This window comes from Dasypus novemcinctus, chromosome 26, assembly GCF_030445035.2.
Source record: "Dasypus novemcinctus isolate mDasNov1 chromosome 26, mDasNov1.1.hap2, whole genome shotgun sequence".
In the NCBI taxonomy this organism is placed as follows: domain Eukaryota; kingdom Metazoa; phylum Chordata; class Mammalia; order Cingulata; family Dasypodidae; genus Dasypus; species Dasypus novemcinctus.
In genome coordinates this window covers 7,484,883-7,490,882 of record NC_080698.1, presented here as the reverse complement: position 1 = coordinate 7,490,882, position 6,000 = coordinate 7,484,883, and positions in this window count along the sequence as shown.

Below are 6,000 nucleotides of genomic sequence, written 5' to 3'. Positions count from 1 at the left end.
TGAAGAACAACACTACCAATCTAGAATTCTCTTCCAGAAAAAAAGACCTAAAGAATAAAGGTGACATAACCCTATTCCAGATATAGAAAGTTGAAAAACATTATTTCCAGACAAAAACAACAAGAATTGTTAAAGGAATCCCTTTAGTTCAAAGAAAAATTATGCCAGATGGTAATCTTCATTTACACAAAGGAATGAAGAGCACCGGGGACAGTAACTACATGGGTAAATAGATATTCTTCTTTTATGTAAATATCTTTAAAAGATAATAGACTGGTTAAACAAAATGAATAGCAATGTACACTGGGGCTTATAACATATGCTTACTAAAGATATATGACCAAAGATGTATCTCCCCAAGAGGGAGAGAAATGAAAGTGCATTGTCAAAAACTTTTTACATGTGAGGTGTCGTAACATCATGTGAAGGTAAACTGTAATAAGTTAAAGATTTCTACTATAAACCATAAAACAACCACTAAAATAACAAAACAAAGCATTTGACTAGCAAGCAAACAAAGAAGACAAAATAAAATCATTTAAAAACACAATCCAAAAGAAAAAAGTATAAAGGGAAAGGAGAACAAAAAACAGATAGGTCAAATAGAGAATACACAGCAAATTGATAGGTTTACATGTCATCTTATCAACAACCACAATAAATGTAAGTGGTTCAAATAGCACAACCAAAGGGCAGAGATTGTCACATTGGATGAAAAAGGAAAGGTCAGCTACATACTGTCTGTAAGAATCTCACTGTAAATATAAAGACACTAATAGATTAAAATCAAATGAATGGGAAAAGGTATAATATGCTAGAAAGCTAGAGTGTCTTTATTAATATTGGACAAGAAGATATCAGAGCAAAGAATGTTAAAAGGGATAAAGAGGCTTATTTCAAAAATGACAGAGGGGTCAATTCATCAAGAGAATGTAACAATACTAAATAATAAAACATCTGTAAATTGAAAGAATAAAGAATATCAATTCCATGAACCATGTCCAGAATAGAGGAGGAGGGAAGACTGCCCAACTCATGTTATGAGGCCTGCATTACCTTAACACCAAGGCCAGACACATTATGAGAAGAGTAAATTAAAGGCCAACATGTCTCATAAGCATAAACACAAAAATTCCTAAACCATTAGCAAATCCAATCAGAAATATGAATAAAGGTTATTAAGCATCATGAATAAGTATGATTTATCCCAAGAATGCAAGTTTGGCTCAACATTTGCAATCAATCATTATAATTTACCACTTTAATAGATTAAATAAGAAAAATGATACAAACATACCAACAGATTTGGAAAAGCTTTTGACAAAATTTATTATCTCTTTATGATAAAAATTCTCACCACAGTAGGAACATTTAATGTTTAATCTAAAGAACACTTAATGATAAGAGACTGAATGGTTTCCCCCCTAAAATCTAGAAAAAAAGAGAAGGATTCCCTTCATATCACTCCTATTAAAAATAGCATTGGAAGTAATAGTTAATGAAATCAAGTAAGCAGCAGAAATTAAAGATACAGAGATTATAAAGGAAGAAAGAAAAGTTGCAGAAAACTGGATTGATAATGTAGAAAATCAAAAGGAATCCAAGAATAATTGCTGGATCTAATAAGAGTATTAGGAAAATTTGCAGGATATAGTCAATACAGAAATATTTAATTGTGTACCTATTTATCACTAATAAGCACTTGAATTTTGAGATTTAAAAAATAACATGATACAGTAAAAAACAAATACTTCAGTATAAATCTAATAAAATATGTGCAGGATCTGTAGGTAGAAAACTACAAAATACAATGAAAGAAAAGAAAAGATCCTAAATAATTGAAAAAAGATACCATGTGTATGACTGGAAGACACAATATTGTTAGGATGCCATTTCTTTCCAATTTGATCTATAGAATCAGTACAATCCTAATTAAAACTCCAGCAAGCTTTTGTGATTCTAAAATTAATGTGGAAAAGTTAAGAGAATGGAATATATAAGTCAATCCTGAAAATGAATAAAGATGGAAGAGTTATATTACACAAATTAAAGACTTACTATGAAGCAACAGGAACAAAACATAAAGACAATGTGGTACTGGTAAACGGATAGACACATAGATCAACAGAATTGATTTGAAACCCTATAAACAGATGCTGACAAATATGACCAATTTAGACTTTTAAAGATTTATTTATTTATTCCCACTCTGTGATGCTTAGGCTAATGTGTCAACTCAGCCAGTTTACTGTGCCCAGTTGTTTGGTCAAGCAAGCACTGGGCTAACTGTAATACAGGGGCATTTATGGACTTTATTCACCATTGACTTTACTGCAGTGGTAAATCATAGATAGCTGATTACAATTACATTGATCAGAGAGATTGCCATCAGCAATGAGTGATGCTTTATCCAATCAGTTAAATGCCTTAAAAGGGAAAGTGATTCCAGCATTGAGTGAGAATTTCCCAGCTTGTCTTTTTAGACAGCCAACATCTCCCAGGACTTGTCAAGAACCTTCACTGGACTTTCACTGCAGCCCCTGGTTGCACCTGCCTGTGGAACTCGGACTTGTGCATCCGCATGGCTGCATGAGAGACTCTTATAAAATCGTATAGTATTGACAGATATCTCCTACTGATTCTGTTTCCCTGGAGAACGCTAATACACACTCCCGACCCCCACTCCCCATCTTCTTTGCACTCATTGTCTGCTCTCTGTGTCCAGTCTCTGTGTGTTCTTCTGTGTCTTCTTGTCTTCTCTTTAGGGAGCACCTGGAACCAATCCTGGGACTTCCCGTAGTGCGAGAGAGAACTCAATCTCTTGTACCACCTCAGGTCCCTGGTCTGTTGCATCTATAAAATGTCTCTTGTCTGTGTTTCTTTTGGTTGTGTCATCTTGCTGCGCCAGCTCTCCACGTGGGCCAGCACTCTTGCATGGGCCAGCACTCCTTGTGGGCTGGCACTCCGCATGGGCCAGCATTCTGTGTAAGCCAGCTCTCCACTTGGGCCAGCTCACCAGGAGCTCACCACGTGGGCCAGCTTGCCTTCATGAGGAGGCCCCAGGAATCAAACCTTGGACCTCCTATATGGCAGATGGGAACACTATCACTTGAGCCTCATCTGCTGCCCTGACCAATTTAATTTTATTTACAAAGTCCCAAAGGCACTTCAATGAAACTGGTCCTTTCAACAAATGGTACTGGAATAATTTTTAAAAAGAAACATAACACATACCTCACATTTGATGCAAACATTAACACAAAGTGGATCATAAACCTAAAGGTAAAACTTAATGTTATAAAACTTTTAGATAAAACAAGGGAGAATGTCTGTGTGATCTTTTAGATACAACCCAAAAAGCAAGAACAAAGAAAGAAAAAATTGATAAATCACACACCATCAAATTTAAATTTTTTGCTCTGAAAAGACAATGTTAAGAGAGTGAAAAGACAAGCCACAGTCTGTGAGGAAATATTTCAAAATTAATTACCTGATTGTAGCAGTTTGATACAGTTATGAATTCCAAAAGTAGATAATGGATCATGTTTGGAATCTGGTCTGTACCTGGGTGTGATTAAGTTATGATTAGGGCTTTGATTGGGCCACATCATTAGGGCATGGGGACTCAGAGATAAAACGCATGGCAAAGGACAGAGTTGAGGGTTTTTAACGTTAGAGTTTTGATGGTGGAGTTTGATGCTGAAGCCTTAAGGTGGGAGCCCCAGGGAAAGAATCAGAGCCATATGCCTGATAGTCTGCAGCTGGACTTGTGGTCAGAGGCAAAGCCTAGAGAGCCTCATAGTCCACAGCTGATCTTGTGAAGGAAGAGAGGAACCCTGAGCCCAGACAGAAGCAAGACCCGGGAAGGGAGGAACCCAGGAAGCCTGAACCCTCACAGCCATCGGCAGCCATCGTGCTCCAACACGTGATAATAGACTTTGGTGAGGGAATAACTTATGCTTTATGGCCTGGTATCTGTAAGCTCCTACCCCCACATAAATACCCTTTATAAAAACCAACCAATTTCTGGTACTTTGCATAAGCACCCCTTTAGCTGACTAATACAGAATTTGGTACCAAGGACTGGGGAAGTGCTTTTGCCAAAACCAAAATGCTGGAATGGTTTATAAATGGGTAAGGGGTATTTTTTGGAGGAATTGTGAAATTCTTGATGGAAAAGCCCTAGATTGCTCTGAAGAGACTGTTGATAGTAATATGGATGCTAAAGAGACTTTTTATGATGCCTTAGAAGTAAATGATAAACTATTATTGGAAACTGGAGGAAAGGTTATCTGTGTTTTAAAGTTGCAGAGAATTTATCAAAATTAACTCCAAGTCGGGAAACGGACTTTGGCCCAGTGGTTAGGGCGTTCGTCTACCACATGGGAGGTCCACGGTTCAAGCCCCGGGCCTCCTTGACCTGTGTGGAGCTGGCCCATGCGCGGTGCTGATGCGCGCAAGGAGTGCTGTGCCACACAGGGGTGTCCCCTGCGTAGGGGAGCCCCGCGCAAGGAGTGCACCCATAAGGAGAGCCGCCCAGCGCGAAGGAGGGAGCAGCCTGCCGAGGAATGGCGCCGCCCACACTTCCCGTGCCGCTGACGACAACAGAAGCGGACCAAGAAACAAGACGCAGCAAAAGACACAGAAAACAGACAACCGGGGGAGGGGAGGGGAATTAAATAAATAAAAATAAATCTTAAAAAAAAAAAAAAATTAACTCCAAGTGTTTTTTGTAAGGCAGCATTTGAAAATGGCAAGGCTGGGCATTTGGCTGAAGAACTTTCCAAAGTAAACTCAGAGAATGCAGGTTGTCTTCTCCTTGCAGCTTATAGCAAAATGCTAGATAAGTGAGATAAGCTAAGAACTGAACTGTTGGGCACAAAGAAAACAGAAACTGATTCTGAAAATTGCAAGTCTCTGGAAATCAGGCTCCCAGATGAAAGTGCCCCTTTGGAGGACTTAAGTAAACTTGAAAATCAGGATGGAAGATGCAGTTATGTCAGAAAGACTTGTGGAAAGTCTTACTGTCTGGTCACTTGGACTGCTGCTTTCTGCATGCTAAACCAACAAGGTTTTTGAGAGACCTGTATGAATAAAACCACTGTCAACACCTGTAAGAAAAAAGGACATGGAAAGGAGAGATTAAAGGAGAAATAGCTTGAAGAGGAAAACCATGGAAGCTGAGATCTGGAATTAGGACATCACCTTGGGCCAAGAGAGGAACCCCACCCATATGTACAGAGAGGGTGAGTTAGCCCCAGCCATTGAAGAGGGTGGATGTTCCTGCCCAAAGTTCTGGGAGGGTTTTGCTGCCCCAGGGTAAAGAGAGGGTGGAGCACATTCCCCAAGGATTAGGATGGGTAAGGTCAGCACCCCCAGGTCTGAGAGGGGTGGACCTCTCCCACAAAGGATAAGGAAGGCCAGGTGGTCAACTCATTGCTCTGAGAGGGTTGAGCCTGTATGCCAAAAGTTAGGGGGAATGTTGTCTTCACACCACTGTACTAGGGGGGGTTAAGACTCTAACCCAAAGATTGAGTAAGGTGTGGCAATCACCCCAACACTCTTGGAGGGAGAGGTCTGGAGCTTGGTCAACATCCAGATGCTTGATACGGGTGGAACCAAGAAAATGGCCATTGGGCAAGCATGTGGAAAGGGTGGGTTCCCATAAGGCACCATGGAGACGAAACTATCAAGAATGACTCTCAGTCTGATATCAAATGGAGGATGCCCTGCGGGGTTTACTGAACTATAGAGGACCCGTGACTCATGTTTCCCTCCCAATTTCTCCTTATTGTAATGAAAATGTTTATGCTTTGTCCATTTGTGTATTGGAAACAGATAAATTGTTTTGTAAGTTTCAGAGATCTATAGCAGATGGGACTTTGTCCCAAGACAAATTGTATTTTCTTTAAATTGTAATATGATTAGTGCTTGCATTGTAACTGATTTAAGGGTTTTTCAAATATTGTAATGTCTTTTTGGAATTCAGAGGGTGGACTG